The sequence below is a fragment of the Sminthopsis crassicaudata genome, chromosome 4 (genome assembly GCF_048593235.1).
Source record: "Sminthopsis crassicaudata isolate SCR6 chromosome 4, ASM4859323v1, whole genome shotgun sequence".
Classification (NCBI taxonomy): domain Eukaryota; kingdom Metazoa; phylum Chordata; class Mammalia; order Dasyuromorphia; family Dasyuridae; genus Sminthopsis; species Sminthopsis crassicaudata.
This window is the reverse complement of record NC_133620.1, coordinates 17,497,756-17,518,941: the sequence shown is the minus strand read 5'-3', so window position 1 is coordinate 17,518,941 and position 21,186 is coordinate 17,497,756.

Here is a 21,186-nt window from a genome sequence, read left to right as displayed (position 1 = left end):
AAATAGTAAGGATTAAAAAATGGATAAAAGGATAAAAAAAGGATAAAAAAATAATCATAGCAGCTCCTTTTGGGTTAGCAAAGAATTGGAAACTGAAAGGATACTCATAGTTGGGAAATGGCTCACCAGGTTGTGGTATATGATTATGATGGAACATCGTCCACTACTAAATCTGTACATCAAAGGAATCAAAGAAAAAATAAAAGGATCCTTAAAATAAGGATAAAAAAGGATAAAAAAATCATAGCTGCTCTTTCTGAGTTAGCGAAGAATTGGAAACTGAAAGGATACTCATCAGTTGGGGAATGGCTCACCAGGTTGTGGTATATGATTATGATGGAACACTATTGTGCTGTGGGAAATAATGACAGGAAGGTTTCAGAAATAACGTGGCAAGACCTTCATGAACTGATGCAAAGTGAAGTGAGAATAACAGAGTGATCATTGTGCACAGGAACAGCAACATTGTCATGATGACCGGCTGTGAAAGACCTGACTACCCTGATCAATACAATGATCCAAGACAGTTCCAAAGGAGCCATGATGAAAACTGCAATCCACCTTCTTTTAATTTGTTTTAGTATTCTTTTTTAGACAATTTATTTCTTTTATTCAGAACTTAAGAAATAAAACAAGCATTTGCATATCAAAGTAGGATAGAAAAACAGAGGACTGCACCTGAAATTGTAGATCTATTATGTACAACATGATATCCCTTTCAAAGATATAATAAAATTTTATATCTCTTTCCTCCCTTTCCTCCCCTCCCCTCCCGCTGCTGCAGATGGCTACCATCAGATACAGATATGCATGAGGAGACCTAACACATATATATGCAAATATGCACACATGTACATGTCATTTCTTTTTCTGAGAGGGAACTGATGAGCTTTGAATATAGACTGAAATATAATTTTCTCACTGCTTTTATTTTTTTTTATCTTTGGCTAACATGGAAATATATTTTGCATGACCACATATATAATTGATATATTGTTTGTTTTTTTCAGTGGGGGGAATGGGAGAGAGGAAGAGAATTTGCAGCTCAAAATATTTAAAAATGTTAAAAATAAGCAATAAATTCTTTTAAAAGAGAGAAAACAACAAATTGCTCTTTTGTAGCCTCAGTACTTAGCACAGTGCTTAAATATTTAATAAATGTTTATTGTATTCCCATCCCGACCCCTCCGTTCTTGTGGGGAAGTGTCCAGAACACAGGACTTGGGCATCAGAGATTTCAATTTAGGAGGAACCTTGGAGTCAATGGAATAAAAATCTCTCATTCCAAAGATCAAATGCAAGGCAAATACTTTGCTGACATCATTCTTCTGATGCTATCTAAAGGGATTTGCAGGTTAGAATCTGTTACTAATCATGATTAAGTAAAGACACTCTACCAAATGATGGGAGGGGAAGAAGAATTTATGAACTTGGATTAAGGGTAGCTCACCTTTATATAGTTTTGTGAGATTTACAAAGTACTTTAGAGAATGTTATTATATTTATACTTGAAAACAGCTCCATAAGGTAAGGACCATTAATTCATACTCCTGTTTCACAGATGTTGGAAGCTAGGTGGCTCAGTGTATAGCTTATTGGGCTTGGAACAGGAAGATTCATCTTTATGAGTTCAAATCTGGCCTCGGACATTACTTGTGTTTGCCTCAGTTTCCTCTTCTGTAAAATGGGACTGGAGAAAGAAGTAGCAAACGACTCTAGTATCTTTGCCAAGAAAACCCCAAATGGGGTCACAAAGCATTGGCCACGACTGAAAACAACTGAACAACAATTTCACAGATATGAAAAACGAGGTCCACCCAGATTAGCTGCTTGTCCAAGATCACAAAGGCAGTAATTAATTGGCAAAGCTGAGATCCAAACTGGTTTTGTAAATCAAGAGCCATGATTCTTTTCACTGAACTGAAAAATTCCATATATATATATGATATATACATGTTATATATATATGTATATATATATATATATATATATATTCATATATTTCCTAACTATAAAACCTAGCTGAATCTCAGTTCTCTGACCTCTTCTTATTGCTACAGGAAATTCCAGATTAGGAAACTCCCTTTACTAATATAGATCAGCATTTTCCTCAGCAACTTGTAGTCTGGTGAGTTTTAAACTAAACCACTCACTTTTCTAATTACTCTTTCTTATCTGTGAAATGGGAACAATGGCTGCCAGAATCTCTTAGGGTTGTTTGTGGCTCAGATAAGATCACCTCTATCAAGCAAATACTTTACCAGCCTTTAGAGCATCCTATACCTGGGAGCTCTGGTTAAGCCAATTGCACAAATTCTTCTGTCTGGAGCATTTTCTCTGAATCAAAATGAGCAGCGGATGAACTAACCTGTAACTTCTCCTGGGTTAGTGTTGGAAAAAATTAAGTCAACAAGGGGTCTGCCTCATATTTCATCAGCGTGAGGACTGTAATCCATTGGGGGACGCCCTTTATTCGGTTCCCTTTTCTTTCCTTCCTCTTGCCAACCACGTCTCTAGGCTTTTTTTTTTTCCTTAGAGAAGCAAAACATAATTACAATATTAATACTGAGAAAGTTGGCACGTTAGCATCCAAGTTAATTAGGTGATATTTGTAAAGTGCTTTGGAGCCCAGAAGTTGGAGCTCGGCATCTTAAAGCTTGTTATCGTTGTGTGATGGTTCTTAACTATCAGTAAAATTGTTGTTTTGCTGCTAAATAGTTTACATTTGAAAAATAAAACAGCTTGTTTTGGAAGGTGGAGGGAAAGACAGAGATGGGATTTATTTGTATCATTAAGAGGTGATTTAAAAAAAAAAAAAAAGCCAGAGATTTAGGTAATTGTGCTGGACAGAATGTTTGAAATGGCTTGGGTATTTCCAGGAGAGGCAAGATGTGATGTGGTGTGTGTGTGTGTGTGTGTGTATTTCTCTGCCCTGAAACCATAAGGTACCCCATTCCAGAAAGCTACCTTCAATAAGTTAAGGGAGATTCTGCCAACAATCTTATCTTAATGATGAAAATAGCCAGCATTTCTGGTTTGCAAAGCATTTTATCTCTATTTATTCTCTCTCTTGAATCTCATAGTAGACCACTCTGAATTATTATTGATCCCATTTCACAGATTAGAAAAAAGAGGCTTCATTAGGTGAATTGACTTGCCTATGGTTTGCATAGGTATTGAGCATTCCAAGCAGGATTTGAATGCAGATCTCTCCTGACTTCAAGCCCAGTCTTTGTTTTATGACATATTACATTTCCCTTAGAACACCTTGTTTATCTGGAATCATTGGACAAGGGCTTCTGATAGAGAATTTTCCAATCTTTTAAGCACCCACACTTTTCAATTTTAACCACAATAGGGAATGACAGCTTTCTAACCTTTCTGTTCTTCCCCTTTCCCATAGGCATCCTTTAATCTTTTCTTCCTGATTGGGATCGCCCTCATGCATATGATCTCTGGGATGAACAGATCTAAGATTTAGAGCTAGAGAGCCCGGTGATATAACGGAACTCTTTCATTTTAGGGAGTGAGGCTCAGGAAGGCTTAAAGGATTTTTTCCCAGGTCTCACAACTAATAAATGGGGAAAATAATAGCATCTACTTCAAGACTGCTGTGAAGAAAATGAAATAATTTAAGTAAAGAACTCTACAAGTGCTATGTAACACTTCGAATTATTATTGTTATTATCAGCACCCTCAAGGCCCAGTTCTTCATCCATTATTTGGTGAGTGGGGGACAACAGCTAAGAGAAGAAATACCAGCCAAGGTGATGGATATTAAGAAAAGTCTCTGTGTGTCCACAGTGGACCCATAATGGTGGCTGTGAAGATCTAGCAGGATTCGGTAACACCCACAGATTAGGTTTTGGAAATGTTAATGATTGCATTGACATAGGAGTCTGTATCATGTTATTATTTATGTGACTTTTAAAAATGTAATCTAATTTTTTTTCCCGATGATTAAGCACTGATTTTTCTCTTTCCTTCCCCTCTCTCCCCATCCTTCAACCAGGAAAAGAAAAACAAAACCCTTGGAATAAAGAAGCATGATCAAACAATACACATTTTCTACACTGACCAAGTCCAAAAATCTGGGCTCTCGTTTTATATGTCAGTCTATCATTTCTCTGTCAGGAGATGGGGATCATTCGTCATCAGTGCTCTGGACTGGAATTAAGCATTACATGCATCACAATTCTTAAATCTTGCAAATTTTTCATTTTTTTCAATATTTTTATCATCTAAATTGTTCTTTTGGTACTGTTCACTTTACATCAATCAGTTTCTATAAGTCTTTCTAGGTTTCTCTGAAACCATTTCTTCCATCATTTTATGCAGCATCAAAATGCCATGATTTTTTAAGTTTTGCCCAATTAATGACTTCCCCCTTTGTTTCTAGTCCTTTGCCACTACAAAAAGAGCTGCTAAAAAGTTTTCTATATGTAAAGCATCTTTTCTTCTTTCTAGATCTCTTTGAAGGTACACTCTTATGCATCTAAAAAAGATGAATTAACACAGTCTAACAGGCTGGTCCCACCTGAAATTGTTGTGATGATCAGCTTGATAAGGACTTCATCTTCCAGTACTTATGGAGAACTCAGACAGGCAAGGCCTAACAAGATGGTCAGAAAAGGTTCTACAAAGATATTCTCAAGGTCTATCTTAAGAACTTTAGAATTGATTATATGACATGGGAGACACTGGCACAAGATCACCTGACATGGCGTGCCCGCACTAGAGAAGGTGCTGTGCTCTGTGAAAAAAAAAAAAAAAAGAATTATGTTGCCCAAAAGAAGTGGGAGATATGCAGAATCAGAGAAACAATAGGGATTATTTGTGTGTGATCAGTGGCAGACCATTCTGAACTCATATTGGTCTGATCAACAGACACATTGTAAATTCAATTCTAGTCTAGTGAGATCATTTTGGTCCTCTCCGAGTGTGAAGGACTCAACCAATCACAAGAAGGTGAGATACATCAGGACAAATGAAAAGTACCAAGATCCCACCTGCTCAAAATGCCTCAATGAATAATCTCTTAAAGTAGCTAAACCATAAGGAATGTGAAATGCCCTGTGCGCGCTCTCTCTCTCTCTCTCTCTCTCTCTCTCTCTCTCTCTCTCTCTCTCATATATATATATATATATATATATATATATATATATATATATATATAAAACCAATGTGATCTAAGCAAAGACTTCATTTTCTTTTATCATCCTGCTTTTTTTCCACAATACCTTCCACTCCAAGTTACACCACATGTTACAATCAATTCAGCATGATTGTAAAGAATAATTTCATTCTTAAACTCAGATGGAACTTGAGCAGAAATTGAGGGGTTAATTAAATTTGAGGAGGGAAAAGCTAAAGAATCTGATGACATTCACACACATTCCAGAAGTGCTACCTAATAATAAAGTAAACAGATGGGAAAAATCAAGCCTCATTAGAATCTGAAAGAGTGATAGCCACACTCAGAATTGAATTTCGAAAAACCCTTGAGTTTAATGGCACAAATTCAACTAGTTGGCTAAACTATATTAAAACAGAGTAAGTTGAAAAAGCTGGTGTCTGCTATAGCTATCACGAATGAATGTATTTTTCCTACAATATTTGCCAGAGCGTAAAAATGTTCCAGAACCTAGACAGAGGTATGTATGGTGATTATTGCCATGGTAGGGATCACAGGGGGAAAGGTGAAACTACTTAAGAGATATTTGTAAGAACAGGTGTCAAATCGCTAAGGCAGACCAGCTTGAGAAGACAATTGAAGTCCTGAAGGAATATCTTGAAAGACTCCATCACCATCTAGAATCTAGATTATGCACATATTAGAAAGAGAACTCCATGTCACATAATTAAAAACAATAGCAACAATCAAAATGTTTACGTAGATTGGAATCTAGAAGACAACAGGTCGATCTGCTTTGCCAACAATCAAAAATGAAGCCAAATAATTAAATTTATTCAAGGAGTCAATAGCCACAAAGAACAAAATAAACAATTGTTCAACAATTCAAAGTCATATAATAGAAACCTGAGAAGTAAAGAAATTAAAGGGGGAAATTCCTTAAGGAGGAAGGTGCAGAAAAGTTTTGGAATCCTTATGGTTAAAAAAAGGTCTAACACAGTGAAATCATAATTTGCACCAATTATAGAACAAAAAGCTTATGTAGCATTAATATTTTGGATAAGAGAATGGTTACATCCAGGGAGGTGACTGAAACTCCAGCTTGTCTGCGAAACCAGAAAGTGACAGGTGCAGATAAGATCCATAATTATTGGCCTAAATGCCTTGTAATTATGTAAGAATTGCCAACATGGCCCTTTACCAGATTCTTCTCTGATGCAATCTTGATTCTATCTTTATTTTAAATTAAATTTTATTATTTTCAATTAACAATAATTTATTTTCTCTCCCTCCCAGCTCTCCCCATTCTCCACTGGGGGAGGGGGGAAAGGGCAGAAAGAAAAATATAATTCTTATAACAAATATGCATAGTCCAGTAAAACAAATTTCCCATATTTGCCATGTCCAGAAGTGCATGTCTCATTCTGAATATTAAGTTCATCACCTCTCTGTCAGGAAGTGAGTAGCAGCCGCCATTGCTCTTTTAGAATACTGGTCGGTAGCTTTATTTCAGAAATTTTGGAGATTCTGATTCAGGTCAAAGTGATCCAGGAGCCCTTTTGTGTCTGAGTCATGCAACAAAGCTTCCCATATTTCTGTCCTAACCTCATCTGCTTACTAATGCTTTCCTGCTTCTCTCTGCAACAATCTCCTTAATTGTGAGCCTACTCCGGAGACTGCTCTGTAGTACTCTTTCCTGGCATTACGAAGTCAGTGGGTTATTTCCCCTTAAACTGACTTTAAAAAGGCAGCCAAGACTGGGCAACTAGTTGGTGCAGTGGATAGAGCACTAGCCCTAAACTCAGGAGGACCTGAATTCAAATCTGTCCTCAGACATTTAATACTTCCTGCTGTGTGACCCTGGGCAAGTCACTTAAGCCCAATTATCACAGGAAAAAAAAAAGACAGTCAGATGGTTAAGTACCCTTGATCTATGAAACATGCAACTGAATCTGTCAATAAGATTTTTACAAAATAGGCAACTGATTCTATCAATAAGATTTTTACAAAACATGTAACTGAGTCTGTTGATAGGATTTCTACAAAACAGGCAACTGAGTCTGTCAATAAGATTTCTACAAATCACACAACTGAGTCTGTCAATAAGATTTCTACAAAACACACAACTGAGTCTGTCAATAAGATTTCTACAAATCACACAACTGAGTCTGTCAATAAGATTTCTACAAAACAGGCAACTGAGTCTGTCAATAGGATTTCTACAAAACATGTAACTGAGTCTGTCAATAGGATTTCTACAAAACATGTAACTGAGTCTGTCAATAGGATTTCTACAAAACATGTAACTGAGTCTGTCAATAGGATTTCTACAAAACAGGCAACTGAGTCTGTCAGTAAGATTTTTAAACTTGTAGAACAATTAGCCAAAATCTGTTCCGTCTCGGAGGTTAAGTATGTGTTATTCATTGTAGAACAACTTGAGTTTAAATGCTCCTTTAGATATTAAGTAGCTATATGATTCCAAACAAATTTCTTAAGCTCACATCCTTACCCTGTAAAATGGGGATAGCAATAATAGCACCCAGTTCTTTGCATTGTGTAAAGATCAGATGAGATAAAATGTGTAAGAGCCCTTTGCAAACCTCCAATTATCATATACATAATAACTTTTTTTTTTGAGGGAAGAGCATAAAAAAGAATCACTGGCCCCTAAATAATAGTAGGAGGAACTCAGTTCGGGGCTCGAGTGTATCAGGGTACTCCCAGGACCTTAAAGTGAAGACAGAGACTGTCTCGCTCTGGGAGAGGGAGCAGGGCTTGCTGACATACTAGTCCCACTTGGAGCTGCGCCCTGCTGCTTTCTGGATGCTACTTTGTGAAAAGATAGAAACCACAAAGAGACTAGGGCAAGGAAACAATATCGAAGCACTAAAGCTGTCCCTGGAAGGAATGGATGGCTTCAGGAAGCTGGGCCGGCTCCATCCTGGAGATCTTCTAGTGGAGGATGAATCACTCACCGGGGATGTTGTCAAGGAAGGATTTGCTCCAGGTCTCAGTTGGACTAGTCAGTTTCTGGGCTCCCTCCCAACTCTGAAATCCCAAGGTTCTATGAATAATAATCCTGGAGGGGTGGGGATGGGAAAACTTGCCCCCCTCCCAAAGCATCCTCTCCTAGACCTGAAATAGTTTGGTTTCATGTAAACTGAGTGATTAAAAAAGATTTCTGAATGTAAAAAAAGAAGGTGAGAAAATGAATAAATACTTGAGCGAGGATGGATTTAAAAATATGTCCCTGTAGGATTTCAACTTTGGAAAATGAATAGCACGTACTTAACCTCCGAGATGGAACAGATTTTGGCTAATTGTTCTACAGGTTTAGAAATCTTATTGACAAACTCAGTTGCATGTTTCATTGGGAATATTTTTTTTTGGAGTTTGATGGATATGGCGTTAATTTTTAGAATTTTGCTATAAATACAGAAGGATGAAAACCACAGAGAATATTAGAACCTGAGATGGGAAGAGAGTCTCCTTTGGAAGAGGTCTTTCAGAGTACAGTGAGGTTCAGATCACCAAACTCTTGAGATCTTCCATGGCATGAACTCAAGGCCCTTCACCATGGTGGGTTCCCTTCTGTATTATTGATGACCTTAAATCGTGGTGCCCTGAAGATAAGACAGTATTCCAAATGTGGTTTGACAAGGGCAGAGTGCCTGGAGACTTTTACTTTCCCTGCATTCCCGGTTCCTGGAAGTTCTGTCCCTCTTAATGCAGTCCAGCTTAACAATAATTTTGGGACTCTTCCTCCATTGTTAACTTGTGTTGAGCTTGCAGCCCACTGAAACCCCCTGATCTTTTTCAGATGCATTACTGTCCAATCACGTCTCCGGAATCAATGCAAGATGCTTCCATTCAACACATGGTTAGCAAACCAAGACAAATTACGGTCTGCACATGCCTCAGAGTCTCTCCGTGGGGTGTTTATTTCATGCATGGTATTGAAACTCTCCCAGGAGCAGATTTCCCAACTTCTTCCAGTTTCCCCTTACAAAGAAAAAATGTCCAGCTTTCAGGGAGCTTACATGCTACTATTAACCATCCTGCATCCTCAGAGGGGCCCCATTCACCGGGCCTTCCTACCCATTCTCCAGGCCTTCCTACCCATTCTCAGACTAGGGCAGAGCTCTGGTTCATCATGTGTTACTTCTGTCTTCTCTCCCCCACTGACCAATTGCTCTCACAGGTAGCCTGGCCCTTTCACCAACTCATCATCAGCTCTACCGGGCTAAAACTATCTCTTTTCCTAAAGGAAGCAAGTCCTTTTATATATCTAGCTCATTGGCCATGATCTTAAGCTCTACTGGGCTAAAACGATCTTTCTTCCTTATGGGAGCAAGTCCTTTTATGTGTCTAGCTCATTGGCCATGAAGGCACTGGATTTCCTTTTCCACATTTTCAGATTATTTTTTTCTTCTTTTTTTCATGTGAAAATCTTTCTTTTTTTCCTTCAAGATATATTTGATTTTTCCTGAACTAGGGGCTCCTTCAAAAGCCTGTCTGTTCTTTCTGGGGCTAATAACAATAACCATTATTTTAAAATGGCTTTAACTCCTTTGGGCCTCTCTCTCTAAGGTTCACATATGGCCTCTGTTCTATGTCTGCTTAGACTTCATTCTTCCCTTTTAAGTAAAAACTATTAATCTAGAATCTCAGAGTTTCAAAAACCAGAAGAGCGAACAATGAGGAGATCAGGAGCCCAAATGTCTGCGCATCGAGGGAGTCTGGGAGGTGAGCCCGTGCTTAGTGTTTCAGCCAGATAGGCCTTGACGCCCTGAGGATCAAAGATATTAGTGAAACAGCCCAGAGGGAGACAAGCTAAGGATCCATGCTACATCTGGAAGCGAACTTAGGGACCAATGCTCCATGGGACTTGTGCTGTCTGAGCTCACTCTCCCCACAGGCTGCGCTAGTATGGGAAAGATGGGCCCCTAAAGTGTTGGAAGGAGGGCCGTGTCTGTAGTTTTGTTCTTACTGTATCTTTGAAGCAAATATCAATTTTTAGAAATTATTTGGTATTAAGTAGTCAAATGGAAACGGAGTGTTAATCACTGAAATGAATCTACGGAAGGATGAGGGCTCAGGCTGATAGCATTAGGGAAGATGCTGAGAGACAGCAGTGACCTTTGGGAGAGTGGGCCCAGGGGACATATGTGACATTCTGTATCCTGAGCACCTAGCAAAGTGCCAGCTATGTGGATCCAGAACCTGAAGATTCCTTAACGGAACAGCCTCATTCTGCAGATGAGCGCACAGACTCAGTGTGATTATTAAAATATTTAAATATATATGGATACAGATGCTATGCTGTAGTTTTAATCATTTTAAATAATGTCCGACTCCTCACATTCCTATTGGAGGTTTTATAGCCAGAGATACTAGAACAGTTTGCCATTTCCTTCTCCAGCTCATTTTACAGATGAGGAAACTGAGGCAAATAAGTTACATGACTTGTCTAGGGTCACACAGCTAGGAAGTGTTTGAAGCCAGATTTTAACTCATGAAGATGAATCTCCTTCTCTCCAGGGCTAGAATTCTATCCACTATACACACACACACACACACACACACACACACACACACGCACACACATTGTACATGTGTACATGCATGTATATAAAACTATAATTCAAAATAATTGGAATCCTTTAAAATCCTTTCCATTTTTTCACCAAGGGCCAGGACACAAAAGAGATTAAAAACCTTGGTTTAATACTTTGGTGCGGATCATGTGGTGCCAGAAACAGAACCAGCCTGGGCCCTGTGCTCCGGACCCACTCTCAGAGGTATGTTCCAAAGTGGAGGCAGAGAGAGGCAGAGATTACACCAAAAGCCAGCCTGTTAGGAGGTATCCAAACGACTGAGATACATGGAGGACTGTCAAAGGCGAGCAAAGATGCCTAAAACGAAGTCCCTGAACGCATGGAGGGCACCGGCAAGCTTCATACAGCTGCAGGCCACCAGGGGCTTAATTGAACTCTTTCATTCTGAAAGCAAGAGCGTGGCTCGCCACGCTAAAGCCTTCCTTGGCTCTTGGTGGCCCTTGCTGATTTTGCTGCACCCCTCCCCGAGCCTCCAGCCTGCACTCTGGAGACAGAAGACAGATTGAATGGGTGTTGAGGAAGCAGAGACAGCTGGAGGAGGAAGTACAAATGGGACATAGAATCCCCTTTCCAGAAGTTTGGCAATGAAAAGGGGGTGAGAGATGGGACAGAGGCTCGAGTGGCCAACGGGATGGAGAGAATGGTGTGTGTGTGTGTGTGTGTGTGTGTGTGTGTGTGTGTGTGTGCGCGTGCGCGTGTGTGTGTGTGTGTGTGTGCATGTGTGTGTGCGTGTGTGTGTGTGTGCGCGTGCGTGCGTGTGTGTGTGCGTGTGTGTGTGTGTGTGTGCATGTGTGTGTGCGTGTGTGTGTGTGTGTGCGCGTGCGTGCGTGTGTGCGTGTGTGTGCATGTGTGTGTGCGTGTGTGTGTGTGCGCGTGCGTGCGTGTGTGTGTGCGTGTGTGTGTGTGTGTGTGTGTGTGTGTGTGTGTGTAAGGGGAGAAACCAATGAAAACTCAGAGATCAAAAAGGTTTATAGGTTGAAGGAACCAGGGCTATTTATCCCAGGAAGACAAGACTCAAGGGGAATAAAAGGCTTGTTTAGAGGGGATTAAACTTGTTGTAGTGGGAGATGCAAAGGGGGAAAGAGAGTAGACAAATGTTGTGTTCACATGAGCTGTCCCTGAATGACACTGGGATGCCTCAAGAGGTAATGAGTTCCCCTTTCTTGGACGTCTTCAAGCAGAGACTTGATGTCCGTTTGTTGGGACTGTTATATGGCTATGGCTCCTGAGGTCTCTTCCACCTCTTAAAGTCTGTGGATGGTGGATGTCCAGCGCCCCAGAGGAGACAGGAAGGGATAATTCCAAGAGTGACAGTGAATGGGGATGGAGGATGGGATGGCAGGAAGGCGGGCCCCCGCTTTCCGAGACTGGAGAGACGGACCGTAGGAATCTGAGCTGGCTGGACGTCTAAGAATTCATTTAGTCCGAGTTTTCATCTGACACAGAACCTTGATGCGCAGAGGGATGAAGAAAATGATTCAAGGTTACTGGGTCTTCAGGAGCAGAGCCAAGATTTGAATTTGGACATCCAACAAAGGGTGCCAGGTTCTTGGTCAAGTGAAGGAGCTCTCAACCCTTCTTTAATTAGGGACCCTTTTGGCGCCTTTGCTCTGCTGGATGATAAGTGTGGACATAGAGAGGTTTAGGGGATCAGAGAAGAAGACTGGAGGGAGACATGGCCGGGAAGGGAGGGGGGTATCAAGTGAATAACAGGGGATGAATGGTGGTCCACAGAAGTCTGGCCTCAGTCACGTGGCACTGGGCTCAGGTCACTGCTGATCTTGTTTGTGTGATTCTAGTTAAATGAGACAGTGATTCTTAAAAGCACATAACAAAACAAAGCAAAAAACCATGGAGGCTCTGGTAAGCTGCACACTCAACAGGCTCCACAGGGTGATATAGCAAACAAACAAAAAAGAATTCAGTTTTTGTCTGCATTAAGAGTGAGGTGGTTCCCAGCAAGGAGGTGGAGGAAATCCCACTGTGCAATCCCTTGTCAGACCTCACGTGGAGTATTGTGTTCACTTCTGGTTGCCATTGTGGGATCATTGCCCTCCTGGGTCTCCAGCCTGGGAGGGGAGATAAGGCAGGGCCATATAATACCCAAAGTGTTCTCTGTTTGAGAGACTGGAGTCTTCTCTAACGTCATTGTATAGAGTGTGTGTGTGTGTGTGTGTGTGTGTGTGTGTGTGTGTGCGTGTGTGTAAGAGAGTGAGTGTGTGTGTGAGAGTGTGTGAGTGTATATGTGTGTGTATGTGTGTGACTGTGTATGTGTATGATTATGTGTGTCTGAGTGTGTAAGAGTGTGTGTGAATAAGTATGTATATGTTACTATGTGTGAGTGTGAGTGTGTGTGTGTGTGTGTGTGAGAGTGTGTGTGTGAGTGTGTGTTACTGTGTATGTGTGTGAGTGTGTATGTGTGTGTGTGAGAGTGTGTGTGTTACTGTGTATGTGTGAGAGAGTGTGAGTGTGTGTGTGTGTGTGTGTGTGTGCGTGTGTGTAAGAGAGTGAGTGTGTGTGTGAGAGTGTGTGAGTGTATATGTGTGTGTATGTGTGTGACTGTGTATGTGTATGATTATGTGTGTCTGAGTGTGTAAGAGTGTGTGTGAATAAGTATGTATATGTTACTATGTGTGAGTGTGAGTGTGTGTGTGTGTGTGTGAGAGTGTGTGTGTGAGTGTGTGTTACTGTGTATGTGTGTGAGTGTGTATGTGTGTGTGTGAGAGTGTGTGTGTTACTGTGTATGTGTGAGAGAGTGAGTGTGTGTGTGAATGTGTGTATGTGTGTGTTACTGTGTATGTGTGAGAGAGTGTGAGTGTGTGTGTGAATGTGTGTATGTGTGTGTTACTGTGTATGTGTGAGAGTGTGTTACTGTGTATGTGTGAGAGAGTGTGAGTGTGTGTGTGTATGTGTGTGTGTGTGTGAGAGTGTGTGTGTGTATGTGTGTTACTGTGTATGTGTGAGAGTGTGTGTGTGTGAATGTGTGTATGTGTGTGAGTGTGTGTGAGTGTGTGTGTGAGAGTGTGTGAGTGTGTATGTGTGTGTGTTACTGTGTATGTGTGAGAGTGTGTGTGTGTGAATGTGTGTATGTGTGTGTGTGAGAGTGTGTGTGAGTGTGTATGTGTGTGTATTGTGAGTGTGTGTGAATGTGTGTATGTGTGTGTGAGTGTGTGTGAGTGTGTGTGTGAGAGTGTGTGAGTGTGTATGTGTGTGTGTGTTACTGTGTATGTGTGAGAGTGTGTGTGTGTGAATGTGTGTATGTGTGTGTGTGAGAGTGTGTGTGAGTGTGTATGTGTGTGTATTGTGAGTGTGTGTGTGAGTGTGTGTGTGTGTGTGAGCGCGCGCGTGTGTGTGTGTGTGTGTGTAGGGGCGTATCAGAGAAGTCTCCATGGAAGACGGAGCTGGGTATGTGTTCCTCTGTCAGAGATGGAAGGGCCAGAGTTGAGGGAAAGGAAACAGTGTTTAACAAAGACAGGATGGTGGGAAAGCGCAGAATGTGCTGGGGGAACAGCCAGTGAAGAGTCGGCTCTGGCCAGAGCTCGGAACACACTTTCTGGCCAAGCGGGCCAGAAAGTACAGGTTGGAAAAGCTGGAGGAGAAGCACAAGCTGACATCCAGCTGCTAACAGCGCGTCAGCTCCCCATCGCTGCTTGGTGTTTTATCATTTTATAACTCAGAACAACTTCATTGTCATAGAAAGACCTTTAAAGTCAGTTGTTACCAAGTGGTTTACACATGTTTTTCTCCACCCCATGAATTATATCACACTCACCCTCCCAGGGAAAGCAAAAGGCCTTTGGATTTGTTTCTTTAAAAAAAAAAAATCATTGTTTCACAACATGTGGAAGGGGAAAAGAAGTCACTTTTCCAGTATAGGTGCCGCATTAATTGTTTACATGTGAGGGGGATGGGGGGGTGAACACATGGGCTTTTAACTCCTTTAAGTCTTTAAAGAGATTTACTTTGGAAGGGGAGCTTGGGCATTCTGGAATCGTTCATCCGCATTTTCTGTGGTTTTCATTTAAGACAGGAAGAGATTTCCAAGGTTTTCCATGGTTTTATTTGATTTAATTTCATGCTCACTGAGGCTTGTTTCCATCCCAGCCCCGACACCTTGAACTTGTCTTGACTTTACTCCACTATGTGGCCCTGCTGGGCTTCTGAAGAGCTTTCGGCTTTTAAGCCCTTTGCCTTGGAAACGGACCCGGCCGCCTCGATGGAAATCACAGGGCATTTTTCTAAGTGATCCCAGCTAAGCCACCGAAAATATCGGAGGCTCGCGAGGATTCCCCATCTCTGGCCTGCTCTGCCTTGAAAGGGAACGGAGACCTTAGAGGGCTTTAGCATCTGTGTTGTTATGGGTTCAGTTCATTTCAAGCCAGAGAGGGGATTAGTGCTCAGCCTTTCACGGGGCCCAGCTTTCCCCACTTGATCTTCCCCCTAACTTTGGCCCTTGTCTGGAAGAAACTATTAAAGGCACTATATAATGTTAAAATGTATAATCATCTGCTTTGTCTCTGTCTCCCTGTCTCCCTGTCTCTCCATCTCCCTCATTCTGCTCTCTCTCCATCTCTCTGTCTCTATCTCTGTCTGTCTCTTTGTCTTTGTCTCTCTCTCTCTCTCTCTCTCTCTCTCTCTCTCTCTCTCTCTCTCTCTCTCTCTCTCTGTCTCTCTCTCTGTCTCTCTCTGTCTCTCTCTCTGTCTCTCTCTCTCTCTGTCTCTCTCTCTCTGTCTCTCTTTGTCTCTCTGTCTCTCTTTGTCTCTCTCTCTCTCTCTCTCTCTCTTTTGGTCTTCCTCTCTTGTTTATCTTCCTCTCTCCAGTTTTCTCTATCCATCTCTCTCTGTCTCTCTCTTTCTTTCTTCTCTGTTTCTCTTTCATTCTTCTCTCTTTCCATCTCTCTCTCTGTCTCTCTGTCTCTCTGTCTCTCTGTCTCTGTCTCTCTCTCTCTCTCTCTCTCTCTCTCTCTCTCTCTCTGTCTGTCTCTGTCTGTCTCTCTTTTTCTTTTCTCTCTGTTTTTCTATCTTCCTCTCCAGTTTTCTCTTTCCATCTGTCTCTCTCTTTTTGTTTCTCTGTCTCTCTGTCTCTCTGTCTCTCTCTCTCTCTCTGTCTCTGTCTCTCTCTCTCTGTCTCTCTGTCTCTGTCTCTCTCTCTCTCTCTCTCTCTCTCTCTCTCTCTCTCTCTCTGTCTCTGTCTGTCTCTCTTTTTCTTTTCCTCTCTTTATTTTTCTATCTTCCTCTCCAGTTTTCTCTTTCCATCTGTCTCTCTCTTTTTGTTTCTCTGTCTCTCTGTCTCTGTCTCTGTCTCTGTCTCTGTCTCTGTCTCTGTCTCTCTCTCTCTCTCTCTGTCTCTCTCTCTCTGTCTGTCTCTGTCTCTGTCTCTCTTTTTCTTTTCCTCTCTTTGTTTTTCTATCTTCCTCTCCAGCTTTCTCTCTCTGTCTCTCTCTTTCTGTTTCTCTCTCTCTCTTTCTCTCCCTCTCTCTTCCTTCCTTCCTTTCTTCTTCCTTCTATCTTCCCTCCTTCCCTTTCTCTCTGCTCACATAACCATACTTCTTCCTGTGAGATTTTATTGTGACAATTAGAGGCAGTGTGATATAAGTGGACAGAGAGCCAGCCTTGGAGCCAACAAGACATGAATTCAAGTCTTGTCTCTGACACATCCTGACTGTTGGACCCAGGGCAAACCATTTAACCTCTGGGAAATCCCAATAGAATACATTTTAGAGACTATGCAGACCTGCTTTGATAGAGGGAATTTACTCTCCCAAGTCCCCTTTACCATTACAATCATAGGACTAACCCCTCCCATTAGCTGCTATGGTTATTACCACTTTGGTTGCCTGTTCTTTGTCTTAGCTTAAGGCTTTGTATTGTCCAGGTTCAGAGGAGGAGGATATGATTCTCTCCTTCCTATAAATCCTGGTTCAGATTCTACCTCCTCTTCACAACCTTCCCCCTTCTCTCCCTCCCTGGATCCCGCATAGTACTTACAAAAAATGTATGTATTTAATAACTATCAGTAAGGATAAGTAGTCCAATAAGCATCAAATAAGGAGTGACATACAGCATTTACATTTAACAATGTAAAACCAACTAATTGGGAAAAAAAAAATCCATGTAGGCCTCTGTTTCCTCTTCTAGGTCCACCTAAAGTTCCCATTACTATCTTGGTTTTTTCTTCTTCTTTTATATTTTCTTGATGGTATTTTCCAAATACATTCAAAGATAGTTTTTTAAATTGATTTTTGCAATAATTTGTGTTCCAAATTATTTCTCCCTCCCTCTCTTACCTCCCCTCTCCTCAAGATAGCAAGCAATCTGATATCGATTAAACATGTGCAATCCTTTTAAAATATATTTCCATATTTGGCCCAATTTTTCAAAAAGGTGAAAATCCTATTCTTTGATTCACGTTCAGTCTCTACAGTTCTTTCTCTGGCTGCGGATGGCATTTTCCATCCCATGTCAAGTTGTCTTGGATCACTGTATTGCTAAGAAGAACAATTCTGTCATAGTCCATCATCCCATAATCCTGCTGTTACTGGGTACAGTGTTCTCTTGGTTCTGATCAGTTCACTCAGCATCAAAACACATAAATCTTTTAAAACATTTCTGAAAACCTGCTGATCATTTTTATAGAACAATAATATTTCATAATATTCATACACCATAAGTCATTTAGCTATTCTCCAACCGATGGGCATCCACTCAGTTTCCAGTTCCTTGCCACTATAAAAAGGGCTGCCACAAACATTTTTGCACACGTGGGTCCTCTTCCCTCCTTTACAACCTCTTTGGGTTACAGCCCCAGTAGACACTGATGTTTCAAAAGGTGTGCAGAGTTTGAGAGCCGTGTGGGCAGAGTTCAGCTGGTCTTCAGTCATCATCTATGGAGGCTGTTAAACATGGAGCCAACCCAATGGCTTCGCCACCTGTCCCAGACTCTCTTTCTTCATCTAGAAATATTGACCCATCCAGGCTTATTTCAGATAACAGATCTGACTCTGTAATTAGTCACAGATCGTGCTTCCTCTCTATCCACTCTGGGCATCTTGGTGCATTTCCTAGCCACGACCTTCATCTGTTTTTTATCTCTTGTTCTGAAAACAGCAATCAATTCAACTTTGCCGTTGCTTCTGGAAAGTGTGTATCAATTGACTGACCTTTGTTTCCATTCTCCATCTTGGGACTTCCCAGTCTAAAATTCCCTTCCCCAGCTCTCACATCCATCATAGTGTATGATTTTTACAATATTCCTTTTATCTTTGCATCCTCACTCTCTAGCATAGTGCCTAGCACAAAGTAAGCACTTAATAAAGTTGTTTTTCATTCATTCAGATTTTAAAGTGTTCTATAAATGTCACTTCTAATTATTTCCAAATTTGTTTTATGCTATTACAAAAAAAAAAAAAAAAAAAAAAAGCTGTACCTTTCTTATGCAGTTATCCCATCCTTTTTTAACTTATTTTTTTTTCAATTAACATTTTCCCTAAGCACCTTATATTTGCCAGATTTTGTACTAAACAGTAAGGAGATTAAAACATAAATAAAAAATGCTGTCCTCAATTAAAAAAAATTTAATTAACAACCATTTGTTTTCTTTTCTTCTAAACTCCCTGGGAGAAAAAAAAAGAAAAGAAAACACAACTCTTTGTTGCAAATAGGAATAATCAAGCAAAATAAAGTCTCACATTACGTTTCATTTTAGACTTTGAACCCATAGCCTCTCTATCAGGAGGCCTGAGAGTCTGCTTCCCCTCTAAAAATCACAGTTGGCCATTAAAGAGGTCGGAATTCTTGAGGCTTTTAAAGCTGTTTGTCCTTCTTGCCACATTATTTTCCTGACTTGATTCACTTCACTCTTCATCAGTTTGAATAAATCTTCCCAGGCTTTTCTGAAAACGTCCCCTTTGTCATTTCTTATGGTGTATTACGAGTTAACACATAAACAAAAATTTGCTTAATTTTTCCAGATCACCCTTTAGTTTCCAGTTCTTTGCCATTACAAAAAGAACTGCTGTGCCTATGAGTTTGTTTTTTGTTTTGTTTTTGCCCATTTACTTTTAGCTCTTGCCTGAAGTGTTCAATATCTGAGTCAGTCTTCGTGAATTTGGGGGCATGATTCCAGTTGCTTTCCAGAATGACTAGACTGATTTCCAGTTCCCCCCCCAGCCTTCATTTCCGCATGCCCTCCGACATTTCTCATTTTCCTCTTCCGTCATCTTTGCCAATTTGATGAGTTAGTTCACATTTCTTCTTCAAGAGATTTTACATGGCACAGTTAATGGAGGACTAGACTTGAAGTCACTTCCCATCTTTCATACTCGCTAGCTATATGACCATGGATACTTAACTTCCACAAGTCTCACTTTATTCATCCATAAAATGGAAGCAAATCTAATGTCATGAGTCCCAAATGAGCTCATGGAAAGAGAGCACTTTGTAAACTTTACTGCACTAAACTGTCAGTTATTATTCTTATTTCTGTGCCCTGAATAGTAATATACGCCATGGCTAAGGAGCTCCAACAAAAGGACTCTTGAATCACTTGATCCTTGAGGAAGTGACACCACGAAAGAAAGGATTTTGGCTCTGAACCCTAGAATAATGAATGCTTGCTATATCTCTAAAATAAAATGTAGATAAAGCCCATGCTTAGGGTGGTCTCAAAATATGGGTAACGGGGTCCTCAACCAACATGATATTTAATATACTATATTGTTTCTCAAAATTCATTAGGCCGCCTTCATGGGAAGCCATGAATAAATCCAAAACATAAAGTGCTCAGCAAGCATAGGAACGTCACACATCCCCAGAAAGGAGAAAGAAATTTCCTGACCATTTTCCTTTTTCCGGAGAGTCCGACTCATTCTTCCCAGGATTCACAATCCTAACCCTGTGGCTGACTCCCCTCCAAAGTGAACATATTTTATAACTAGATATTGAACAAGCAGGCCCTTCATTGCCCATCACTCCCTGCTTTGTACCCCCAGACAGACACTCCTCAAGAATGACATGGACCACCTTCTTCCCTCTCTCTACAAAGTCCAGTCCCTGAATGTCCAATTTTACTAATTTTGAATTAATTATTATTACCCAAGAGACGATTCTCAAAACTGTTGACATCCAGGAAATTTTTCTTCTTTGCTATATGGCTAGATTGTGAGATCAAGTTGCCTGGGAAATTCAATCTATATTCCCTGGAGATTGGAATTCAGAAACTTCTCTGCTCAGGCCGTGTACACATGCTCCCCTGGACCATGTATTTCTACTGTAAATAGCCTTGCTCCTCTGAAGTACAGATGGGGTATGAAATTTCATCCCTTGCCCTCCCCTACCATCCCACCCTACCTAATCCCACGCGTCCACCCATTCCTTCCCGGATTCTGCACTCTGGAAGAAGGTACAAAGAAAAATGAAGAACAAATCCTCAAGAGATAAGAGCTCTGAGGAGCCTATCATTTAATTTATTTTTTATAGGCCACAGGAAGTGGTTCATTCACTAAAATTCTCTTTGTCTAATTGGATTGGGGGACTCTTCAATTTGGTCAGAGATTGAGAATGACCTATGGCTTTTAATTTCATCAGATTTACTGAGGGAATTTGATCAATGACTTTCTTGAATCCCCCTCCCATCCCAATAAATTCAAGATAATCAGAGATGAGAGAGACAAGAGAAGGAGAAAGAGAGACAGAGAGATAGAGACTAGAGACAGGGGAGAGGGATGGAAGGGGAGAAAAAGAGTAAGAGAGAGCAAAAGTGTTATCAACTCTGGTGACTAGGAAAGGCTTCCTTCCTCTAGGCCTCGGCCCTTTTAAAAATCTTTAATCTGTCTCTCACTAGGATAATTCACTGCACCAGAAAGTCTGTTTTCTCTTCTGTACAATGGAGATTCAATTTAATTCAGCAACTCAAAAGGCATTTTATTATTAGGCCCCTTTATTTCAGCACTGTGGACATACTGGAGAGATGACAGAAAAAGGATATAACTCCTGCCCTTAAGAAGCTTACATTTCACTGGGAGAAAGCAACACAGACTATATTCGATATCAATATAATGTGCAGATAGGTGGGAGGGGAACCCAGAAGTTCCAAGAGCTAAGTGAACCAGGAAAGGTCCCTCTTAAGCCCATTGCACCTCAGAAGATGAAGAGGACAGATGTTAGTCATAGGGGACTGCCATGCAAAGGCAGGAAGAGGGGATATTGAGTATTATATCTGGGAAACAGCACCCCATTGGACAGTGTGGCTAGAACGTGGAGAACACAGAGAGATATGATGGGAAATAAATCTGGAAAACAGACTGCAGTCAGAATGTGGAGGTACTCAAATGTTAGCCTGAAATTGTGATGATCTATCCTTGAGACACTAGGGAGCCAGCGAAGGTTATTAAATTATGTAAGTTCAAGTCCCTGATTGTGCCTGGAAAAAAA